This window comes from Mustela nigripes, chromosome 13, assembly GCF_022355385.1.
Source record: "Mustela nigripes isolate SB6536 chromosome 13, MUSNIG.SB6536, whole genome shotgun sequence".
In the NCBI taxonomy this organism is placed as follows: domain Eukaryota; kingdom Metazoa; phylum Chordata; class Mammalia; order Carnivora; family Mustelidae; genus Mustela; species Mustela nigripes.
In genome coordinates this window covers 83,739,526-83,760,674 of record NC_081569.1, presented here as the reverse complement: position 1 = coordinate 83,760,674, position 21,149 = coordinate 83,739,526, and the positions used below count along the sequence as shown (strand labels likewise).

Below are 21,149 nucleotides of genomic sequence, written 5' to 3'. Positions count from 1 at the left end.
TTAGCTGCCCAGGAGCCCCTATACATTTAGTTCTTTTTCATTATACAGGAAATTCATGTTTCTTAAAAATAAAAAAAGAAAAAATTCAACTAACTCAAGGAAACCTTTCTTACCCAAATACAAACTCATCTTAGTTATAGAGTAGTTCTCAAAATCACTATTTTGAATGACTTCTTTCCTGATTTTATACCATTTTTCTTCATATAGTTGTGTATATACTTTTGTAATCTATTTTAAAATGTAACATACTGTAAGCAGTTTCCATATTATATAAGATATTTAAACATTAAGTCTTAATTGTTGCATAATATCCAACAAGTAAATACTGTAATTTACCAAATCGCTTCTCTAATATTATTTAGCTTATTTCCACTTTTTTTTAAAGTACTGGAAAGCATGTTGGCCACAGAGCTTTTTATGTATTTAAGTTTATACCTTTGGGATGGCATTTCATGAGTATGTATTGGGCCAAAGGGATGGGCTTAAGAGGGCTCCTTACAGTACTGCCAAATCAGTGCAGTTTACAAATGCAAGCCTCTCTCCTCCCAGCAGTGTGTTAGTAAGAACACTTCTTCTACAATGGCACTTTTTAACCCTGGATATCACACATTTTTAAAGTCAGCCATTTTGACAGAGGGAAAATACATCCTATTTTAAGTTTAATCATTTGATTATTATACCTTTTCAATTGGTTAATAAACAATTGTTCTTTTTTCGGTGATTTGTCTGGTCATATTCTCTAACCTGGAGTAATATTATTTTTCTTTGCCATTTAATATACAATAAGAATTTTAACACTTTGTCACCTTGCCTATCAATCAATATCTTCTACCAGGTTTTCTTTTAATTTTTAAAAAACTCTATAATACTGGACTTCATTGAAATGTTTTACCATGGTATTACATCTCAGGAATACTGTATGTTTTCTCATGCTGTTTTCTGAGAAAAGTACATTTTGTCCCACAAGGTATAAGCTACTTCTGCGCTATTCCTGGGAAAGGATTTCACTGTCTATATTTTATTGGGTTGCAGAGACATAGGCCTGCTTACAGGTGTATGTTCCTCCCTTCCACAGGAAATAGTCTTTACTCATCTCGGCTCCATGTGGCTTAAAATGTTTTAAATCAAATCTATCAATCTTTTCCTGTATGATTATTTATCTTTCAAATATTTATTTATTTATTTTAGAGAGAGAGAGCAGAAGGGGGAGAGGCAGAGTGAGGGAGAGAGAGAATCTCAAGCAAACTCCACAGTGAGCACAGAGCCCAATGCAGGCCTTGATCTCTTGACCCTGAGATCATGATCTGAGCTGAAACCAAGATCAGACGCTCAACGGACTGTACCACCTAGGCACCCCTGACTATTTCTTTTAAACTTAGTCCTTTCATCTCCAATGATTTTGTTCCTTATTTTGTTTTGTTTTTCTTTAGATTTTAGGGTTTTTGTTGTTGTTTGTTTGTTTGTTTTTTTAATATCTAACTTCAAATCCACCTGGGATTTATTTTCGTGGGGTGGATCTAAGAACAGTTTAGAAATAGGCAACAAAAGCATATTTATAGTCTCTGACCCACTTTAGAGGTTTACCTCTAAGGAAATAATTCAAAATAAAATATTTGCAAAGGTGTTCATAGCAGCACTATTTATAATAGCAAGAGTGTAAAAAGCCCAGACATCTACTTGCAGAGAAGAAGTTAGGCAAACTGTGACACAGAAGAGGAGAAAGAAAGGTATGTGTGATGAATTTTAAAAGAATACAAAAATGTACCTACTGTATGCTTATAGTTACATATAATCATGCACGAATTAAGACCACAGCCTGGGAAAAAGACACAAGTGGTAGTGTTGTGAGTAAATTACTGATTGTAGCTGGGTAGGTGGTGTTTGTCCCTTTCTTGAAAGGTGTCAGAAAGTGGATCTGGAGATGGGGTGGGTGCTCCCGGGTGAATTATTTTCCCTTTCCCTAGAATTACTTAAATTCTATTAATATCAGCAACAAGAGATTTATTGCACAAATACAGTAGCTCCTGACATTTGGAATGGATGGGTTTCAAGAACTTTGCTGATCTGCAAATATGCACATAAGGAAACATGCAGCTCCTCCCCTGCTGAATCATATCTTCTCAGAGAGTCCTTGTGTGTCTTTTGCTTATTTTTGCATCCTTTCAACCATTGCTAGTTTTATCTCTCCCAGGATGTTCTTTTTTTCCCCCCACAAAGAAAAAGTGCTGAATACCCCTGCCCCCACCCACACTTGACAAGAACTACCCTGTAGCCAAGATGAGTGGAGGCTTCCAAGTCTTGACAGCTCAGGTGCTGGAGAGACAACCAGGTTCCCTCACCGGTAAGTGATTCTCACTTCAGCCCTGGCCTGGAGGCACAATTCTAATGCTGACCTTGCAAAATCACCGTCCTGACATCAGAGGCTTGCTCTCAAATAATTGAGCCAAGAAGGTCAATTCTGTAAGTCTTACGAGTCTTCTGGAAAAGAAGGAAGTTGTGGCAGACTGTTACATTGTGGGAGACGGTGCCCTCCCAGGAAGCCAGCTTCCCCCAATCTTCGTCCTTGTGAAGTCCCGCCCACAGCGGCTGTGCTCTTAACCACGTGTCTGCCTTTGATCAATGAGACTTTAAGGAGGCACGATCCAAGTATAGCCTTGATAAGTGCCTGGGCTTTAGGTCTTCTTGTTAAACTCCCTCTTAGAACCCTGCTGCCATGCTTTAAGGAAGTCCTGGCTAGCCGGTGGGAGTGTGGTGATGCCTGCGAGAATGAGACAGCTCGTGGAGAAGGGCAGGGGTGGGTGCACAGCTGAGTTCCAGCCATTGCAGCCATGGGAATAACACCATGTGGAGAAGAACCTCCCAAACCATCCACAGGATCGTGAAAAATAATAAATCAAGGTAGTTTCAAGCCACCAAATTTGGGGGTTGTTTGTGAAACGGTGACAGATAACTGGAATACGTGGAAATATACATAGAGTAGGTCCTATAGGATGTTAAGTCAGAGTAAAATACAAAAGAAGGCATACAGTTATCAATCCTATGTAAACATGCATGCTTATACTACAACCAGTCCTAAAAGCCACTCACTTTAAAATTACAGAAAGTATTTGCTGCTCGTTAGGTTCATTTTTTTTTTTCTTAAGGGCTTAAATTCCTGTTAGTTAACATACAGTATAATATTAGTTTCAGGTGAACAATACAGTGATTCAACACTTCCATACAACACCCAGAGCTCATCACAACACTGTGCACTCCCTACTCCCCATTGCCTATTTAACCCATCCCCACCCCCGCAACCTCCATTCTGGTAACCATCAGTTTGTTCTCTATAGTTAAGAATCTGCTTCTTGGTTTGCTTTTCTCTCTCCTTTTTTCCGCCTTTGTTCATTTGTTTTGTGTCTTAAATTCCACATATGTGTGAAATCTATCATATGGTATTTGTGTTTCTCTGGCTTATTTCGTTTAAAATAATACTCTCTAGCTCCATCCAATGACAAGATTTCATTCTTTTTAATGGCTGCATAATATTCCATAACATCTCATATCTCACATCTTCTTTGTCCATTCATTTTAATGCAGTAGCTATCAAAATATCAATAGCATTTTTCACAGAGCTAGAACAAAAAATCCTAAAATTTGTATGGAACCACAAAAGACCCCAAGTAGCCAAAACAACCTTGAAAAAGAAAAGCAAAGCTGGAGGCATCACGATCCTGGACTATAACTTATATTACCAAGCTGTAGTGATCAAGATAGTATGATAGTGGCACAAAAATGGAACGGAACAGAAAACCCAGAAATGAACTCACGACTATATGGTCAATTAATCTTCAACAAAGCAGGAAAGAATATTCAGTGGGGGAAAAAACCAAGTTCTTCAATAAATAGTGTTGGAAAAACTGTACAGCAGCATGTAAAAGGATGAAACTAGGCCACATTCTTAAAACATACACAAAAATAGATTCAAAATGGGACCCCTGGCTGGCTCAGCTGGTAGAACATGAAACTCTTGATGTCAGGGTCATGAATTCGAGCCCCATGTTGGGTATAGAGATTATTATAAAAAAGTATACTTAAAAAAAAAGATTCAAAATGGATTAAAGATCTAAATGTGAGACCTGAAACCATAGCAATCCTCGAAGAGAACACAGGCAGTAACTTCTTTGACATTGGCCATAGCAACTTCTTTTTAGATATGTCTCCTAAGGCAAGGAGAAAAAGCAAAAATAAACTATCGGGACTACCTCAGAATAAAAAGCTCTGCACAGTAAAGGAAACAATCAATAAAACTAAAAGGCAACCTACAGAATACAAGATGTTTACAAATGACATATCTGATAAGGAATTGGTATCCAAAATATATAAAGAACTTATAAAACTCAACACTCAAAAACTGAATAATACAATTGAAAAATGGGCAGAAGACATGAACGGATATTCTTGCAAAGAAGACATACAGATGGCCAACAGACCCAGAAGATGCTCAGCATCACTCATCATCAGGGAAATACAAATCAAAACTATAATTTCACCTCACTCCTGTCAGAATGACTAAAATCAACAACACAAGAAATAACAGGTCTTGGTGAGGATGTAGAGAGAGGGGAATCCTCTTATACTGTTGGAAGGGATCCAAACTGGTGCAACCACTCTGGAAAACAGTCTGGAGCCTCCTTAAAAAGTTAAAAATAGAACTACCCCACAGTCCAGTAATTGCATTACTAGGTATTTACCCAAAGAATACCAATACTAATTCAAAGGGACACATGTACCCCAGTGTTTACAGCAACATTATCTACAATGGCCGAATTACGGAAATAGCCCAAGTGTTCATTAGGTTATTATTTAAGTAGACATCTCTTTGAAAGTGCTATAAGGAATTTCAAAAAGTCTATCATGGCTCCTGTTTTCAAAAACTTCCAGTCCTTGAGACAAGTCATGTCAGGGAACTCTTGGGAAAAATACTTATGACCCCCAGCCCCGAGAGGGACTGGCTGAATGGAAGAAGTTCTGGGATCTGCAGAAAGCCAGTATGTCTTCCAGGAGAAGCAACTGACATCCTCTTTTTATGGAAAAGTGGGTCTGAGTAAGGAAGTTCTACCGAAGCAACGTTCTGTGCACGTGTGCATGTGAATGTGTGTGTGCCCATGCACGCAAGCAAAAAGTAGTCTGACCTCAAAGCCTCCCCTGACCCTGGCCAGTCCTGAGCTTCTCCGATCTTGGCAGTCCTGGGTTCAGTCCCCAGGTTCAGGGACCTGCCTGAGACTCACTGACAAGTCTTGACCTCTCTCAACACTTCCAGTCAGCTCCAGACAAAACCATGCCGTGGTGGCCATCACCAAGCGGGTGCCATGATGGAGATGTCACGTAGGCTGTTCTAAAGGTGACTGAATTCTTGTTGGCTAAAATACACCATATGTGAGCCTTGGGCAAAATTAGGAAGCTTATAGCATGAGTAAGGAGGGCATGACATCTGGAAAAGTACTTTGTAAAAAGAAACAACTGAAGGAACGTTGCAAAGCAAGCAACCAACGAAACAAAATTTTGGCCTCCATCCTTCCAATTTCTTGACTAATGACAGTAAAAGTCCATATACTTTACAAAATATATTTATAAGAGCAAATGGACATTCATGAAAAAAATCAGAAACCATTGATCATGTTTTGAGTGAAAGCTTTTGAGTATGATTTCATGTCTTATTCATAGGCAAATTTTCTGTTGGCACTATTGCTTTAGGTTCACGAGAAGGATTCATAGTTTGACATTTCTCAGTGTTCTAGAAAGACACCCTGGCTACCAACGCTGAATCAGTCTTTGATGCTCCGCAGGAACACAGCAGTTCCCTCAGCCATCCCAGACTCAACCATTTCTGAAAAGGTGAGAGCTCTCTTCCTGCCAACTGCAAATCTTGTAACTGAGCCCAGTTCAGCCAAAAGTTTAGGGGTCAGGAAATCCTGGTTCAATCTACTTGTTTAAAGGGAACAACACCGTTCTTGCGAAACTCCTGGTTCCCTTTGTGAACTGAAGTACTGAGTCACCTTTCTGAGGTATTCCTGCAATGAGATTCCTATATTTCCCAAGATTTTTTAACTTCATTTTTCCTTGATTAAGAAACGAGTACAGTGAGTAGTCTACTAAAGGTCACAGAAGGTAGAAAGACGCTGGTGTGACAGCTAGGACTGCTTCAGGATCAGGAAATAGGAAGCCGGACGTGCCCTTCTGTTTGCCGAAATCTCCATTCACAGAGGCAGGAAAGATTGCCAGGCCCCTGTCCTGGGAAAGGAGTGGACTGGGTGCACAGTGTTGATTTTCCTCCCAAATTGGAACAGCTCCGCAATCTAATTGGAACCTTTTGTTCCAGCTGCTCAGTGGACCGGGCCTCCGTGATCTTGATAAGGGGAGGTACCTTTCCTATTTTATCTGGCTTCCTAGCCCAGTGTCTTGGCTTGTTTTCCAGCCTTATTGTTTCAGCCTGTTTGAATAACGAAGCTCTCTGGTGAGGGTTCCATAGCCTGCCCTCCCGCAGGCAGCACCAGAGGTGGGGATGGCTCAGGCTGGATCCATTCCTCGTGGGGTCCTTTCCATGCCCACTCTTTGGCTCAGAGGCCCCCTGGGCACCCATGGGTGGGAACTGGGCAAGGATGTCTCACAGCTCCGAGGCCATGGGACTGTTGGAGTCCTCGTGGCGACTTAACAAATAGCCTCCTTGATCTTGGAACCCACCGTGCCTGAGCAGCCTTTGTGACTCCCTGCTCAGAGGATCCCTCAAGGCCCCATCAGGGGCAGGGAGGCTTCCATAGAATCACTTGGGGAGAAGGGGGGCAGTAGAACATAGTGGTTAATGGTGGCCTCTTGGCCTCACCACTTGCCAGCCATGAGGTTTGGAGAACATCATAAATGATGTTCTTTCTGTGCCTCAGTTTTCTCATCTTCAAATTGGGGGTTTTGGTAGTTCCTCTTCATAGGGTTGAAAGGATCAATCCAAATGCCATGGTAAAGTTCTCAAGAACACAACCATTAGTATTAGTCGTAAGGTAGTGCAGAGAATAGGAAGTCTTTATCTGCTCTGCTCCAGATAATAACCCCAGTTGGTTCCTGTTAATCTGGCCCAACCCTCATCCCCACCCCTGCCTGGGCTGCAGAAGGCCTTGTCCCAGCTGGAATGGCCCATGAATCAGAAGTCAGACCTTCTTCGATCTTGGTCCTCAGATTTCTGTGGCTTCTGTCCTCGGATGACTGTTCACCCAAGTTCAGTTGGACACGAAGGTAGAGGAAAATTGCCTAGGAATCTGTGTACTGTGGCTGAGAAAAGAGCACTGACATTACACGGAAAATGTGGATTGATATAGGAGAAGGTTCATGTTTATAGTCCACTTTGGGAGAGCCTAAGGAACAGGATTTCAGGAAAGGGGACTGTCACTGGAAGGAGGCAGCATTTACTTTCCTTAATTTGCTAGATCTTCCCTCCCCAGCTTCTGAACAACCAGGTTTCAACGAAGTATCTTTGACCTAGGCCTCTGGGCCTTTGGGCAAAGGGTTTAGAAAAGCTGCTCAGAAGACAGCTTAGTGTCAGAGGAGAGCAGGGCTGGCGGGAAGGGGGCTGTTCCAGGCTGGGATTCTGGGTTCTAGCCCGACTCTGCAACCCAGGCCACTTCCATGTCTGTGCAATTAGGGTGGTCAGGAAGTTGGTCAGAAGCTCCCCAGCCTCTCCTCTGGCTTGCCGAGTCCTGGGTCGGTGGCACTCCAGTCCCTGCCCCCACCCGAGCCGCGTATCTGTGCACCTGGAGAAGCCCTGGCAGATTTCAGCTGACTCATGTTACCGTAACAGGATGCCTTTCGTATTGCTCTCTGGACCTGGAAAAAACCGAGAGTGCCAAGGGTGGCCCAGTATGTGAGCGTTTCCTGTTTCTCCGAAGGCTCACAAGTCATCAGCATCCCGGGAGCAAGGCAAGCCAAGAAAAAAGGCAGGCCTCTCCCGGCCCCCACAGCGCCCGGCGTGGCTGCAGCGGGAGCGAGGAGCCGTCATCTCTGGCCCCGCCATCTCTGGCCCCGCTCTGTCGGTGGGGAAGGAGTTCGTAGCCTGCAAGCTCCAAGAGGGTCCCGCGTGCCCTGCTGAGGGGCCCTCAGTTGGATCCGTGGATGGTCGGACTGACCCCTGGTGCTGCTAGGGGCTTCGCATCTGGAGGAATGGGCTCTGCACATTCGTCTGCGGTTTTTCCAGGCCGCCACCCCGGGTATGTCCATCCTTCCAGACACCAGGCCCCATCCGTTCCTTTAAACACACCATACTAGGATGTGCTCCTCTCCGGGCGTCCCCAGGGGCGGTTGGCATTCATGGGGGTCATTTGGGTTGGATACAGTGTGAGTGAGGACTGGTAACAGGAGTGGGACTGAAGTATCTGTTGAGCACCACTGCACAGCAGGTAGTCTGTCACTGCACTGAGTTAAGTAAATGGACTGTGGAGAAAGGCGAGAGGCAGGGTGGGTGGGTGAGGAAGGAGGCTTAGTGCAGAGGGGGTGGGCACCAGCGGCCTTGAACGCAGAGATTGGGGGGTGGAAGAAGGGGAGGGCCCCAAGGCTGAACCCTAAGAGCCCCCAGCAAGACCAGGAGATGGGGCGGCCTTCTCTCCCTGCTGGCCTCCTGCCCAGGGCCGAGAGTGGTGTGGACCACCCAGCCGTGGGGCCACTATCCCCACGAGGAAAGAAAGGAGCTAGCGAGTGGGAGGGGCAAGTGTCTGGCATGGCTAGCTACTCTTTAAGTGGTTTTGTTTTGTCTTTGAAGTTTAGAGATAACCCTATAAAATTAGCTGCATCCAGATGTCTCAAGAGTCAAACAGAGTCACCCCAAAGGACCTGTTGCAGGCTGGATTTGTGTCCTGGGGCCATTCACAGCCAACAGACTTCCTCTGGTGAGCCCTGTGCAGCGCTGGCCCCCTGCACACACAAGCTCTTCTGCGCAGCAGTCACTGCTGCCAGCGAGCTCAGGTCCTCTGTCCAGAAAAGCCCCTGAACCACATGTCCCACCCAGAGATCACTTAGAAATTCCTGCTTCTCAGTCACTGTCCCCTCTCTGGGCCACCCTTGTGCAGAATCCCAGCTGAAGGAAAACTCCAGTGACTGCAAATTACTTAAAAATGAAACTCAGACTTCTTATCCCTACGATGTAAAGCACCCAGAGGAGTTTTACTCTTACAAAATCCAATAAACCACCCATAGCTGTACCCAGCAAGCAAAAGCATACCTTTGTTGGTAAGCAGAGGAATGACCAAGCAGGTTGGGGACACCGGATCTCATGCCCAGGGGACAACTCTGGGACCAGTCTTGTTTTCCAATAGTCTAAGAAGAGTTGGTGAAAAGTGACATTTATTGGATACTTTCCAGCTGTGTGAATGTGGACAGGTTCCTAAACCCTTTGTGCCCCCAACTTTTTATCTATAAAATGAGAAAACTTTTCTCCCCTCTTAGGGTTTGGTGAGAATTAAATGAGTCCATCTCTGTCACATACATGGATGGTGGCTGGTGCACAGAAAAATGGGAGTTAAGTGTTACCGCGATATCAGCTATTACCTTGTGCCCGCCCAGAGTGGGGACACAGTTTCTGCTTTTGGGACTGAAGTTTCAGAGGTTCCTCAAAACCAGGGCCAGCTGGCCATTAAGTGGAGCCGTGGGTCTTCCGATGTCCCTTCCCTGGGGAAAGATGTCTCCAGAACTCTCTCTCTCTAGACCCTGCCTCATCTAGCCCGCATGCCAGGCACCTGCACCTGCCTTTGGGGCCCTCGTTGGTGGAAAGTGGCCCTGAGTTAGGATTTAGAGGATACTCCGTGTAGCAGCAAAGTGACCTTCCTCTCTGGACCTCAGGGCTCCTGTCTGTCAATTAGAGATAATTGCCCTGCCCACCTACCCACATGCAGGGGGCATTTAAAGACCAAATGCAGAAGAAATATACATTCTAAATGTACAATTTAATGTACCTAAATGTAACATCAGGAGTCTCCACTGTGCCTCCAACCCCCAACTACCCTCTCTAAAGCTCAGCTGGGGTGGAAGAGATTAGAATAGACCAAACTCAATAGGTCTGCAGAGGCCTGGGGTGGGGGGTTGGGGGGGTTCCTTAACCACCGACAGTCTCCGTCTGCCCCCAGGCGAGACTGCTAGGAAGAGGTGGGACTGAGTATGAAGCAAACCTAAGCAAACCTTTGCGAACCTAAAGCTCTGAGCTGCCGCTGAGGGTAAGGGAAAGTGCCTGGGAAAGCATGGGGCCCTGTGGCCAGAGCATCACCCAGTGGGGGAAATAAAAATAGAGATATGGCTCTCCCCTTCCCCACCCCAGCTGAGGAATGTCTGCATAAAAAGCCACCCTGAACTTACACGGAAGCAACACACAAATTACACTGATGGAAGGAAACGCTGGGAGTGTGGGGCCTAGCACTGGCCTGGCACTTCATGGGGACACCATGAATTTGTTCCCCTCGTGCGCATGTGCACACACGCTCTGCTCCACTTGGCCTCACACCAGGCTTTCTGCAAGTGTAAAGTACCTACTGTGTGCTACTGTGTACAAAGTGCCTACTATGTGTTGGTTCCGGGAACCAGCCTTAAGAGCTGGACTTGACCTCTGGGAGCTGCCAGTTTAGTGGTTGAGACAGACTTGAACCCAGGAGAGAATGAGAGCCTTAACAGGAGTCCCGGAGGGTGCTCCAGAGCTGGGAGTGCTAGTAGATGGTCCTCCAGGCTAAGGGGACAGCACGCAGAGCAGGAGGGGGCAGGAGCTTTGAGGTGACTGTGAGGCATGGGTTGGGCAGAGGGAGGGTCCTTGGCTGGTATTTTCTTGTTACATACCTCCTTGATTTATTCTTTGGTACTTCCTGGAGAAGCAGGACCTTGGCTGCCCACCTTTACTGTAGTTGCCCAGTCACACAGCTCTCTGAGGGGAGTGGCCTCTGGATCCCCTGGAAGCGCTGTCTTTTCTGACAGAGGGTCTCTCAGCAAGCTTCCGGAGCCAGAGTAGATTCTGGGTGAATGCTGTGGCTCTAGTAGAGGCTGCAGCCTGAGGAACAGTGTGTGGAAGTCTGGCTCCATGAGCATCACAGCTCGGTCGCAGATGGGTGAGGGATGTGGGCGCCCTGCCAGTCAACAGGGAACTGCACAAGGGGTTTGCACAGGCCACTCTATTCCTGTAGTCACCAGGATGAAGCTGAAGTTAGCGGGGGTCCCCGGCTCTCAGGCTCCAGCATGGGTGAAGCCTGCTTCCCAGTCAATGCACTTGGAAAAGCCCCTGCCTCTACCACGGGCCGTAGAGTGCTGTGTAACTTCCTCTGTGGGTCTGTGCTCCACCAAGGGCTGAGGGAAACGGGGCCATGAGTCAGGCCTCAGCCCGTCACTGATAAACCACCAGCTGCCAGCCTCCATTCTGCACGCAGTGGACACTGGGATGGCTGCCCATCGCCTTCTCCCATCACCACTCTGTCCTATGTAGGACATGTGGGGCTGCTCCACAGGGGGTCAGGCAGATAGGAGTGGGTCCCATGAGCTTCCAGGGTCAGGACCCGAGGTGCCCGCCACCAGTAAGCTGTTTCACCTGGGCTTGATCACACCACTCAACTCGAGGGTAAGAACATTCTCCACCTTCCCCTCAAGCTCAGGAGACCTGCAGGGGGAAATCTGCTCTTCTCAGAAAAAGGTACTTAGCTTAGGTAATTAAAAAAAAAAAATCTGCGGTTACTTCAACTGCCTTCAAGGAATTCACCGTGTAGGGACAGGCTTGGAAACGCAACAGCTGGCTTTTAGAAAACAAGAAGGATTATCTTTGGATCACTTGTTCTGAGCTGACGGAACCCCTCAGGGTGGGGAGGCACAGGCTGGAGTGCCAGTCATACTTCTGGGCAATTTAAAGCCACGTGCTCTGTGTCATCAAGACAGTGACTCAGCCATGTGCCTGCCAAAGCTCATTCACAGAAGGACGAAACTGCTCGCTAGGCATTTTTTAAAGAGAGGGCCCTTCGCCTCCTGGAGGGAACCGGGAGATACACAGGAGGGGAGACTTTCCAGCCGTCCAGGACAGTGGCCCTCAGAGCTGGGACGGGGCTTGGGGGAGTGGGTCGCTTCTGTTCCGTCAGCCCCTGGCTTTCCATCCGTGTCTGTTAGATGACCGAAGGCACACCAGAAGAAATGACGTGAAGCTAGCGCAAAATCCTAAAGCCCATACTTTCCTAGGCGTGTCTTCCCTGTTGTCCCGTAGCTCAGCAGACAGAAGCGATGCTTGAGTGGTCCCCACAAGGGAGCAGACGCCCAGTGGGGAGCAAAGGGATCCGTGCACCCCAAGGACTCCCCCTTTCTTTCAGTCCCTCCAAGAAGGTAGGAGTTGGCCCCAAACACCTGGAGGGAATAAGGCTTCTCATGTCTGGTCTATTTCTGGGATTATGAAGAGTGTATGTTGGCTGAAGCCATCAAAAGGTATTTTTTAAATTATTTTGGTTCTTAAAAACAAAAACAAAGGCCTGGTGACAGGTGCTCAGTCCAGGCTAGACCAGCACAGCCAGGCTGGGAGGCGTGGGCAGATACTTGGGGGCCTGGCCAGGCTGCCCTGCCAGGGCGGGCAGACAGGTCCTCATCCTGCAGGCGCCACCCACCCATGGCACCGTCTCACATCTTGAAATCCCCACCTTCAGCTGCTCCTGGGAGTAGGAGAGCCCTCTGTAGGCAGCTGCCACCTCAAGAGTCCCCACTTCCGGAAGCATCCCGGCCATATTGGCTGGGGTTGGCTGGGGTTGGCTGGGGTGGGGGGTGGTTCTTGCCTTTTCTATCCTTTTCACTTCCTTTTTCTTTCTTTGCCATCTCCTGACTTAATTTAATTGTCAGCCTGGCTGGTGGTGGTGACCAGAGACCGGAGAGGGTGTCCCGCTAGACAGACTCCCCAGTAGGGGCGAGAGTCCAGCAGCAAGGACAGGACCCGCAGGACCAATAGATCCCGCTTATCTCCCTGGAGACTTGGTTTCCGGGGCCACCCCGAAGATACCAGTTAGGGCAGGAGAGGACAGGGGCAGGGTAGGGCCACCAAGATTTGGGTCCCTCAGAGAAGAGGACAGCAAGAAGGACATCAACAGGGTTATTAGGCTGATGGCCTTAATGGCCCAAACACCAAATATGGGTGGATCAGAAACACAGCAGGCATTGGTGACTACAAAATGCAAGTTGGCGGGGCACCTGGGTGGCTCAGTGGGTTAAGCCTCTGCCTTCGGCTCAGGTCATGATCCCAGGGTCCTGGGCTGGAGCCCTGCATCAGGCTTTCTGCTCAGCAGGGAGCAGATCTCCCTCTGCTCTCAGCAGGGAGCAGATCCCTTGTGATCTCTCTCTGTGTGTCTAATAAATAAATAAAATCTTTTTTTTTTTTTTTTTTAAGAAAAATGCAAGTTGGTTCTGTGCTTAGGGCTGTGATGTCCCTGCAGAAGGATGATTTCACCTGCCAGGCGCCATCCAGAGAAGTGCCTTTTTACCATTCTCTGCACCAATGAAAACTCTCATGGCCAGTAGTTTTCAATGACTGTTGTCTCTAAAAGGAAATTGGGGCTGCATTTTCCCACAAGAATTTCAAGGAATTGTGATTACTCAGAATTCCCTCGTGACATTATTGTGAACATTTGAGAAATTCCCAATGCCTCCTGTTGCCCTGAGTGCGGGAAGCCAGGGATAACCCAAATCACACACAGCCCAGAGAGAATAGTTCATACCAACTGCATAAACTATTGCATAACTACAATGGGGTTGCTTTTTCTCCTTCTTCTTCTTCTTCTTTTTTTTTCTTTTATAATGAAAGGAAATGCAAATGAAACTGTAATGACTTCTGGTAAAATTGTGCTTAGAAGATGACTTCCTACTCCCTATCTTTCCCCTCCCCTCGAAAGCCCTCCTCTCAAGATCTCTTCTCCAGGTGCTTAGTTCCCATAGCAGTTTTCCAGGATCGGGAAGGGACATGGGACAGTCCAGGTAATGAATTCTGGGAGACCTCCCACTTTGGGACGACCCAAAGCTTTGCTCAGGCCCAGAGACAGATGCAGGGGCTCTCCAGGCTAGAAGAACCTCTGGCCACCAGCCAAATTCCAATGCCAAGTGCAACTCCAATCATGAAAAAGATGTGGAAAGTCTTGCCAAATATTAAAGACTGCCAGGAAAAAATAAAGGGACTGCATCACCCTCCTCCCTCACTCCGTGGAGAGAAACAGCTCACCTTTGTTACTGACATCCATGGACGATGGGTGTGCAGGGGCTGGATATGTCCAGGGGAGTCTAACCAGAGGGTTGCCAGAAAACCCCAAAGAAGTTGCCTGGTCATATGCATGCAGCAACACTTGGGAGTTTGTCCTCTCAAGGGCCACAAGACAGAAGAGAATTCTGGGGAAAAAAAAAAAGTTTCCTAGAATTATCTACCTGGAAAAGGCTGTAGGCAGGTAGACATATGTCTCATTTCTAAATAATGATTTGATTTTCTAAGAAAAAAAAGAGACAAAAGAAAAGAAACAAAAGAAAAAAGGAGAGGGAGGGGAGAAGAAAGGAAGAAGGAAGAAAGAAATGGGAAAGAGGGAAGGAGGGTGGGGGAGGGGAAGGAAAGGGGATAGAAATGAAAAGGAGAAGGTAAAAGTTCTGGGGCCATGCTGTTCAGCAGGGCAGCTTCTGCTCACATAGGACAATTGAGCCCTTGAAATACACCTGATCGGAACTGAAATGTGCTGTAAGTATAAAACAGATGCTGCATTTCAGACGTAGTATGAAGAAAGGCATGTCAGTAATATAATTGTTACTGGTCACCTGAGTGGCTCAGTCAGTTAAGCATCTGGCTTCAGCCCAGGTGGTGATCCCAGGGTCCTGGAATCGAGCCCTGCATTGGGCTCCCTGCTTAGCGGGAACCTGCTTCTCCCTCTGTCTCTGCCCCGCCCCGGCTCATGCTCTCTTTCTCTCTCTCTCATAAATATCTTTTTATTTTATTTTTTTTTAATTTGTTTTTATTTATTTGTCAGAGAGAGAGAGAGAGTGAGCACAGGCAGAGTGGCAGGCAGAGGCAGAGGGAGAAGCAGGCCCTCTGCTGAGCAAGGAGCCTGATATGGGACTCGATTCCGGAACGCCGGGATCATGATCTGAGCTGAAGGCAGCGGCTTAACCAACTGAGCCATCCAGGCATCCCTCATAAATATCTTTTTAAAAAAATCTTTAAAAAATAGTAAGGTCCCTTAAAAAAATAAATATCAATTACATGTTGAAATCATCATGTAATCATTTGGGAGATTTGGGATTAAAATAAATTAAAATAAATGTCACCTATTTTTTACCCTTTTTAAATGGGTTACAGTTTACATTTACAGTTACCTCAGCGGTGCACTCCATTTCTTTGGCAGCGCTGTCCAGAGACTTGTCCTCAGTGGCGAGTCCTAGGCCCACTTCTACTTCCCACTGAACTGCAGAGGTCCTCTGCTCCGCCACTTTCCCTGGACTGAAAGTCAAGCAGCCCAGATGTGAGATGTCTTGATTCTTAGATTCTCCAGATAAGATCCAAGCAGAGTCTCAAGCAGTCATTTTTGACCTTTTAAAATCCTCTGCTTCGAAGGAAGGGCACACAGGGGCTTTTTTGCGCTCGTTTGAGAGAGTTGGTAGGTAGTTGTGTGAGAGCCACGGAAACTTTGAGTAGGATGTGTGAGTCGTGGGAGGTTGGGGTTAGGCCTCAGTGGGGACTAAGGCATTGAGAGACACTGTTCAAGTTTGAATCCAGGTTCACCGGTCAACCTTTAGAATGTTTGGAAGCCGCGCCACAGAACATCGCGGCAACACTAATAGAACGTTTCTTGCAAATACATTACATGTTAATAAACTGAATTTTAATTAAATAAACATTTCTTCCAAGAATAGGCATTACCTGTACCCAGAGTACCTGAGGCCATGAGGGTGCAGCCGGCTGCTGTGGGGCCCCGCAGGACAGAGAGGAGGTCTGTCTGTCTGGAGGTGGGATGCGGGAGGGGAAGGGTCCAGGTATCCACTGTCCACAGGCTCGGTTTCCCAGGTCCCTAGCCTCTGCGTGCGAACTTTTATCAAGTCGCAATGATATCATACTTGCATGTCTTACTTTATACTTCTTTCTCATAAATGCTCATAAGCATTTTCCATGTTCCTATATAGTCCTCATAGTCTCCTTTTTTAGTAATTAACTAATACTCCTCCCAGGGACTGTATCATTTTGTAACCTTCTGCAGGACATTCAGTTTCCACTTTTGTTCTTGAAGTAAGATAGCAGCAAAAGTGCAATTTGCTTTCCTTGCTTTCTTTCCTTTTGGATTTAAATTGCCTTATAATTAATTCCCAGGAAAGAAAGAAATACCGTATTTAGGGGTTTGAATTCTTTCCTAGTTCTTGATAGATAGTGCCAAGGTGCGGTCCGAAAGGCGTGTGCAAACTTACAAACACAGCAATGGACGGGAATACTAAGTTTCTTGCAACTTTGCCAGAATTGAGATGTTGTATATATATGTACACACATGTATATGTGTATACTTATTTTTATAGCATTTAAATTTGCAAACATATGTATAGATGTATGTACATAAATATACATATGTATATATTTGGAAATTTTATTGCAGATTTTTTGAAATTTGAGATTTTTAAAGCTTTTATGAGCAAAATATTTATAGACGGGTAACACAGTATATACACATTTTTTTTCCCCCTGAAAATGCCAAGACATTGTCTTGAGCATTTCCAGACTTGAAATGCATTTCTGTTTTTAAATCATTCTGCACGGAAGATATGTCTCTTTTTCTCTGTTTATTAATTTATTTAATCATTTCTTTATATAAATATGGACTCATTTTATTTTTGGGGTTATACTCCAATTAATTGTATTGCTCAAAATCTTCCAGCTCAGGCCATTGGGAAGTCTTTCATTTGGCTCCTGTGGCCCTTTGATATGTCCCCATCAATGGATTTGTAAGTACCTCCTTACTTTCTAGCACTCCAGGATGCTCCAGGCTCATCTTGCTCAGCCCAAGAGTCAGTTCGTTCTCCAAGGAGCTCTGTCATTGGATAATGGTTCTAGAAACCAAGATTTAGCAGCTCAATGTGCTAATTGCTATGAGGGTGTCGTTCCTCAGGCTCTCAGGTGACACTGAAAAGACTGTGTTTACCGGCCTGCCTCGGGGGTGAATTCCTATAAGTGAAATTTCTGGATCAGAGTGACTTCACGCTAAACGCGTTGTTACTGCTTAATTACCCTCCAAAAAGATTGGAGTGATTTTCACTCTCCCCAGAGGTGCTTAAAAGCACCTGTTTTCCCACCATATCTCCAATACTGGTAGTAATCCTTAACATCTTTACTAATCTGATGAGTGGAAAATGGAATCTCCATGTTTGAATTTGAACTTTTTTTTTTTTTTGAATTGATGTTTCTAGTTTTCTCATTGTTCATCTGTTACTAAACTTTGAATTTCTTCATTTATCTTGTGCAGACATTTGTAACCTTCCTAATAATAATCTAAAATGACTCTTTAAAACTCTTTGCTGATCTCACCTTTGAGCTTAGCTAGATTTTGCTGAGAAATAAGTGTTCTTGGGGCAGAGTGACAGCAGCCCAGCTGGGGACAAGAGGACTCATTTCCATATCTCCTTGCAGACATCTCCTTATTCGTCCTTCCCAGACCCTTCTAGAGTCTCTCCAGTGCTCCTTCCTTGAGGATGAACCGTTCTAGAACATGTCAGCAATGTGTGCCTGTTGTGGACTTTTGTCACAGTTTCCAGGATGACTGTGACTCAACCCCAGTCCCTGAAGTCTGAGGCTGTCTACCTGGAGAGAGCACTCATTCCCTGGTGCAAACCTGCCCCCTAACCCAGCCTAAGGCCAGCACAAGTTCTAGCTGTGTCTTACCCCCACTACTCCTCTGCTTCTGGTCGCCCCTTTAACTCGTAATGCAATTATACACATGAAACATCCCCAGACATGAACCATTCAAACTACAAAGTTATCCAGTGAAAATATATGGATATTTAACTTCCACACCTCTTTAGAAATATACATGCATAAACATGCATATATCACATATAGATGTTTTTTTTAATGCAACCAGCAGAAACTATACACAGTGTTCTGCACCTTGCTTTCATTTTTAGTTAACAATCTATTTCCAAGATCTTTCCATAACGGCATACGCAGATCTTAATTTCCTTTGGGATGGCTGCATAGTATTCCATTGATGTATTATTGTTTATTTATCTCTCTAGTCCTGTATCAGAAGACATTTGGCTTGTCTCCATTTCTTTTGCCACTACCAACTATGCTACTGTGAACATCCTTGAACAAACATCCTTGTGGCTCTGTGGGGATATGCCACAGTAAATTCCAAGCACTGGAGTCTCAGGTCAAAGAAAATGGGTCCTTGAACTCTGATAGATAGGGCCACTTTGCTCTTGGAAGAGGCTGTTCCAATTTACCCTCCCATCAGCAGTCACTGAAACAGGGTATCCCCCTGTCCTCTCTTACCCAACTTCCAGCTTTGTTACACGCATAAACGTTCTCCCATCTGAGAGGTGAAAACGTCATCTCATTGATGTCTCAATTTGCATGTCTCTCATTATGCTTGAGAATGCTTAACACTTCAAATGTTAAGAAGTCATTGATAATTTCTGTGAACTACCATATCCTTTAGGAACTATCCTATTGGTTGCCAGTCTTTATCTGACTGATTTATAAGAGTTCTTCACATATGAAGGAAATTAGTATTTTGTTAGGCATGGTATAATAACTACATTATATTATTATATGTATAATATCTATTATGTATAGAATATAATGTTATATATTATAATGGTATAATAAGTATACTATAATTTAAAATATTATAATAATTCCCGCCTGTTTACTGTATCTTTTGTTTGTAGACTTTTCTTACATACATATTGCCCTTACAGAGTCTGCCTTAGAGCAGGTTAGAATTTCAGTACACATATTTGCGTGTGCAAGAATTGATTTTTTAAATATTTCATCCTCATTTCTGCATTTCTGTTCCCATCCCCCTAAGGTGACAGACACTTTGTCCCATCAATTCAGAGATCAGCTGGTCCTTTCGTCCCACCACAAAGTTCCTGGGATGGTCCTGGATTCCAGTGGGTTTACTCCGTACGTGAGGGGGTCCCTGGAGGCCCTTTGATCCTGCAGCTCAGCTGTTCATGTGGCATCTCCTGGGACTCCCTGTCTGGTCACTCTGGGTTCTCACTTCTTGCCCACGAGACCCCTCTACGGCTGCCCTCTCCTGCCTGGCCCTGCGCTCCGAAGTACACAGGACTCTCTCTACCGCCTGCAGCCGTGCAGAGGCCCATCCACCCGACCCCCCCACCTGACAGCCATTTGTGATCTAGAGCTTTACCGCTTCCTCTGGGTTCATCCTGGGAAACTCAGGCAGGGCTCCCTTCCCAGGACCCCGCCAACATCCGCATACATCTCAACACACCCCCACCTCTGCCCTCTTCCCAAGCCCCGGGACTCTATCTGGTTGGAGAGACTGACACGCCTTGTTATCCCTTGTGAAGGAGCTCCACGTCTGTTCCTCGGTCTTCTGATCCTCTGAGGAGCCGTAATTCTGGAGCTCCCAGACGTCAACAAGACTTTTTCTATGATTTTTCTTTTCTTTCTGTTGTCACATCCCTTTCCTGAGGCAGTGCACACAGAATGGCCAGAAGTGTGTGTGTGTGTGTGTGTGTGTGTGCACGTGGGTGCGCGCACGCACGCACGCAGGCACGCACACAGTTCCTTGGGAGGGAGAGGCCAAGCTTCTCAGGAACCACAGGAGGAAAGCAGCCAGCCTTTCTTAAACCCTGGGAACTTCCCAAGCCTCTCCTAGTGAGTCTCAGCCACACCCCTCACAGCTGGGGGCCTGTCCTCTCTTAGGCCCTCTCTGATACTATCTGAGGCTACTGTGGGTTTTGTGCCTGCCTGTGCCCCCTTTGTGGGTGGGGGCTGGCCCATCTCGCTATCCTCTGTGGCATCTAGCTTGCACATCTGGGCCCTTCAGATGGATGACACTGAAACACCTGCTGGTTTTAACAAGCCAGCCTGTCCTTGTCCTTGGTACACTCCAAGAAGGCCAGGAAGGTGGGGCATCAGTGAGGAGGGGTTCTTGGGGGTGTCCCCCAGATGGCCTCCTCGGCTTCTGCTTTCTCCTGGAAGCTTTCCTCAACTAAGCCCAAGAAGCCAGGGAGAGAAAAAGTTTCTTCCAGAGAGCCCTGTCTTCAGATGAGGCCTCCCCACCCAAGTCTGTCTCCCCTCGCCTCCATCCCTCCTTCACTGGCGTTCTTTCGGGCTGGGGGGCTGGATAGCCTGAAATGACCTCAAACCGTGGGTCCTCAGGAAGGGATGCTAGAGGTAGGAGCTGGAGAGGAGGCCTCCAAACACCACTGAATTCACTCCTCCCATCCCTACTGCACCCCCCAGTTCTAGCTTTACTTTGCCTCTTGCTAAATAAAAACTCCACGTCTAAGCCTTCTGTTCAGGAGGACAAGGTCCTCTGAGGTGCCCCATTTCCTAGAAGTGGACATGGCAAGATAATCCGCTGACCGGGAGGGACACGGAGAGCAGCCTCCTTGCTCGGGACGCCCATGCCCCGCTCCTCCTTTTCTTTGTCTTTCCCCAAGCAGGCCCCCCTCTCAGGACAGTGCAGACACACCTTTAGCTGGTCTCCAGCCTTCCAGCCCTTTCGACTGGTCCCCTCCAACACCCTCCGGGGACTCAGCCCGCAAGCTGACCTAGTTTCGCTGACCGTTAGCGCACACCTGTTACCGCACATCTGTCTTGCTGCCTCCAGTTCTTGTCTTTCCCTCAGTAGCTCAGTGTTCATTGTCAGTAGCTTCTCTGAGCAGCACCACCCACCAGCAAGCTCATCTCTGAGCAGAGGCCGAACTCCGGGAAAAGTCTGCAGGGTTGGACATTCGGGTTGGGAGGGGCGGGGTCCAGCCAGCCCCACCTACAAACAAACAAACAAAAACACAGTACTGACCTCACCGAGTGGCGAGGGCTCCGTGTCCTGTGTATATTTCTAAAACACGTGTTCTTAGTATCTGTGTAAAGTAGAAAGCACTTTTCATAATCGACACAGCCCCATGTAGCATATATCTTGAGTCAC

General features: G+C 46.4%; 1 long non-coding RNA gene across 3 annotated transcripts in view; it reads right to left on the bottom strand.

The window, feature by feature from the left end:
• The window catches only part of LOC131998788 (uncharacterized), a 33,772-nt gene extending 12,804 nt beyond the window's left edge, over positions 1-20,968 (bottom strand). Inside the window, exons 1-6 of one of the 3 annotated variants that reach the window (XR_009398865.1) lie at positions 20,800-20,968; positions 15,358-15,481; positions 14,225-14,388; positions 10,840-11,174; positions 9,242-9,336; positions 1,998-2,478 (exon numbers count right to left, since the gene is read on the bottom strand). This is a non-coding gene — a long non-coding RNA (uncharacterized LOC131998788). Of the gene's footprint in view, positions 1-1,997; positions 2,479-9,241; positions 9,337-10,839; positions 11,175-14,224; positions 14,389-15,357; positions 15,482-20,799 lie in introns of those variants that run through there. The other 2 variants (XR_009398864.1, XR_009398866.1) reach the window with 2 other exon arrangements.
• Positions 20,969-21,149: the final 181 nt, after the last annotated feature.